Raw genomic sequence first — 4,201 nt, forward strand, 5'->3', positions numbered from 1 at the left:
CCTCTACTGGCGCTCAGGCCAAAGCAACCCATACAAAAAAAAAAAAAGATGGCAGTGGCTTAGCTCGGTTATGCCAGGATATACGTATCGTTAGCTAAGGCTCAGCAGATTATTAGCTTTCCCAGCATGTTTAGCCTTCTTATGTTCGTTCTTCGTACGCTCAACCACCAGGCATCGGGATCCGCTCTTCTGCGCCGCTGAGCAGCAATTTCGCTCTCCTTCTACACTCATAGGGCCCAGCGTCCCATTTAACTGTAGCGCACCAAGCGGCCAGCGGCAACTACTTCCGGTCTTGGTGACAGGTGCGCGTTTTGAACGCTAGCATGCGCTGCGCCCTTTCCTGCCCTTTTGGCGCATTACTTTGGTTTTACATGGTCTGCTAGTGTTTCTATTTATTTTTAGCATGCATAACAACATGAAAAATAGATTCCCAGTTCTCTAAATTGGCCATCAACGCAGCTGAGCCCCAGCCATTGCAAAAGAGTATTGCAGAAAAGACGCCAAGTGCTTTGTGAAATGAACATTTATTTTGCTGCATATAAAACACATAAGAGATGCAACAGCTGTAGGTGGATGCATTGACAAAACTTGGCACACATTAGGCGATGTGCAAAGTACAGAAAAATAAAAATACACAAGGCGAGAAAGAGCACTTAGGTAGAGACAAAAAATAGCATAACGCTGATTTCCGAATTAAAGCAAATGATATGTAACAAAACAGGCATTATACATAAACTACACAGCCCCAGTCGCGGCTACCTTAGCAAGGGTAACTTATATTGTTCAGGGCAGAGAAGAGTACTGATGCTTAGGGGAAGGCCACAACATTCATTCATCGCATCTGCCATGCTTCGGCTGTAGTCCATGGGTTCATGCAACGCTGTTGGAAAAGAAATGAACATGATGCAGAAGGTTGCAATGAACTGTAAAGCCACTGCACTGCACCGCACAGACATATGTGCATGTGGGTGCGTACTGAAGCTTGATGAGCAGCAGTTATGGTCCAGAACAGGAAAGCTGTCATTCGTAAAATTGGTACAAAAGCTACTCAGGAAATGCAGGCTAACCGAACCTATCTGAAAATGCATTTCTACAGTGAGTGAAATAACAGCCACTAAACTAACAATTTTCCTCAAAAACACTGAACAGTTGAAGCAAGGAAGCTTGCAGCGCAATAAAACATTTCTCACTTTAAAGTTGTCCTGTTAAATGCAACGCGACACCACACAAAACTAGCCGTTCGCAAAAATGTGTCAGGCCTGGCGAGCGCGCCATGTTGCCTTGCCTTTCATACGCGATTTTGTGAAGAGCAGACCGCCGTGCTGAGCTAAACTGCCTGAAATGCTGCGCAGTTTGACAAGAATGAAACATTTCTCACCTTGCGGTTGCCCTGTTAAACGCGACACTGAGCAAAACTAGCCATTTGGTGCTCCTCTCGGCCTTGTCATTAACAACGCACTTCATGCAACCGCCACCCTTCAACTCTTGCAAAGACAGACCAAGCAGGCTGCTGGACTAATCAGGCGTGTGGCTGCGCGCAACCATGGGCTGTCGGAACGCGAAACCCTCAATATGACCAATGCACATTAGCCGAATCACATACCTCCTCCCATATCATATACTCGCAAGTGCCTCGCAGGCGCACGCCTCGCCCACCGCCATTACCAGCCAGCGACTACAGGGTTATTATTCGTCTTCGCGGGGGCCTTGACTGCTCCAAGATTCCTGCTCACGCTCTTCTCCAAGCCGTTCTGCAAGCCTCGAAAATATCAACTGCTGAAGCAAGTACTGATATATTTCGACCTAATCCCGTGAATAACACCCTCCTTATCAGCACGCCTAACATGCATCATACTGAAGCATATCACAAGATTAAAGCCCTCCAGTTTAACAATACTACCTACGACGTTGCCATGCACGTCGCTGATCCCCTGAATTCGTGCAGAGGCATCATCCACGGAATTCCCTTGGACCATTCCGCAGAGGAAATCACTTCTAGTCTTCTTGACTTTGACCGGCACGATACCATCATTATGGGTCGGCGTATGGGCTCTACCGAGTCTGTTCTGATCACATTCCGTGGCATCAGAGTCCCCTATTACATACTTTATCAAGGATGTGTAACCCGCTGCGTTCCCTTCAGACGCAAGGTTGAAGCCTGCAACCTTTGTCGCAAGCACGGCCATCGTCCGGACGTCTGCCCCGGTACAGACCTTTCGCTGTGCCTGCGATGTCGAGCAAATAATCCAGCCATGGACCACGATTGTGAGCCCTCCTGCGTTATTTGTAAAGAAAACCATCAAACTGGCGCTCCGCAATGCAAGCGCCGTTTCAAGACGCGCCCTGTGTCTGCCAGGCCAGACAATGACCCCGCGTCCAGCGTTCGCAGTAAAGAAGCTAGCGTCCGTGGTCCCTCATCCGGCGTTCGTGACATAGTGTCTGGCGTTCGAGACCCCGAGACTGAGGCATCTACGTCGAAAGCCAGTGAGTCCTCAGCTCGCATCAAGGAGACCCAGGAGGCGCTGTCGGCGCGGCAAGCCACACCCGAGAAAGGAGCCGGCCCTGCTAAAAAAGGTGAGTTGTCCGTCCAAGCAGGCTCCGCTACTTCACCCCATCCAACCCCTAACCCTCCCATTCTTCCCATTACACCTCAAGAGGCAGTTAAACAATATATACGTTCCGCCGAATTTCGGTCAGAAGTTACTAGTATAATCAACACCATAGCTGCCGAACAAATCGGAGCGATGCAGAAACAGCTCATACAAGCCCAGGCACAGCTCATACAATCCATGACCGAGAGGATAGGAACCACGATCAACACACGCTTGGACAAACATGAAGCCGGCATCAACAAGCTTTTCGAACTTGTGCCCCATCAGGAATTACCTCGCAAGCAGCGCGTAGTTCAACCCGAAGCCTGCTCTCATTCAGCTTCTGCAGCTCACCAACATGGCACAGAACAATAGCACGCGAAAACGTCCTCAGCGACGCCAATCCACTACGCAAACAGAAACAATAATTTGGCAATGGAACTGCCGCAGCATACGCAGAAAACAAGCGCAACTAGCAGCATATATCGCAAAGTCCCCTAATCCCCCGCATGTCATCGCTCTGCAAGAGACGGAAACAAATCGCATTCATATCCGTGGTTATCGGACGGCAGCCCTTACGTCACGTACGGCAATCCTCACACTCGCATCAATGCCGGTGCTAGACCGCACACCGACAAGCACGCCCGGCAGTAAAGACCCTCAATATACCGCGATAGCGCTCAACTCACGCGGGCAAACAAGCAGCCTCACAATTATTAACATATACAGCAACCCTAAAGATAAAGGCAGATCTATTCCGGGAATCCTGGGCTCCTTTCGCACCTCACTACTCCTTGTGGTGGGGGACTTTAATGCACGCCACACGCAATGGGGATACACCTCAGACGCACCCAAAGGTAACCTAATATCTACCGCAATGGCTGATCATAACCTCGGCCTGATCCCAAACGCCACTGTACCCACTCGCATCGGCACAAGTGTCACTCGTGATACCACGCCGGACCTCACATGGGCCTCACCAAATTTAATTGTTAAACCTCATATGGTGCTACAGCCTTGGGAGTGACCACTTCCCAGTGTCCACTACTATCGCTTACGATTCCAAGATTTTCAGCCCTCGCACACACCTTCTCACCGACTGGGATAAATTGCGCTCATACTTGGCAGCTGACTCTATCGAAGTCCCTACTGTCACCGACTGGACAGACCGCCTGGTGGAGGCCACCTGGGTGAACAGCAAACGCATCAAAAATACTCCTACTGCGCCGCAGGTTGATCCGCACCTGACTCATCTATGGGAGGCCCGACAGGGACTTCTCAAACGCTGGCGTCACCAGCGACACAATCGTAAATTGAGACTCCGCATAGCCGCTCTTACTCGTGAGGCAGAAGAATACGCCAACGCCTTAGCCCGTGCAAACTGAGCAACCTTTTGTAGCAACCTCAAGGGTACATTAAGCACTAAACGCACGTGGGCCCTCCTACGCGCTCTTTTAGATCCAACAACCACTAAAGCACAGACAAAAGTAAACACACAACGTCTGATACAGCTAGAACTCCAAAAAAGCACCGACGTAATTGGTCAACTACGGCACACCTATACACCCATATTTCTTCAGTCAGCAGATCCACTAAATCCACCTCCGCCT

This window comes from Amblyomma maculatum, chromosome 1 (genome assembly GCF_055883805.1).
Source record: "Amblyomma maculatum isolate TAMU_Amacu chromosome 1, ASM5588380v1, whole genome shotgun sequence".
In the NCBI taxonomy this organism is placed as follows: Eukaryota; Metazoa; Arthropoda; class Arachnida; order Ixodida; family Ixodidae; genus Amblyomma; species Amblyomma maculatum.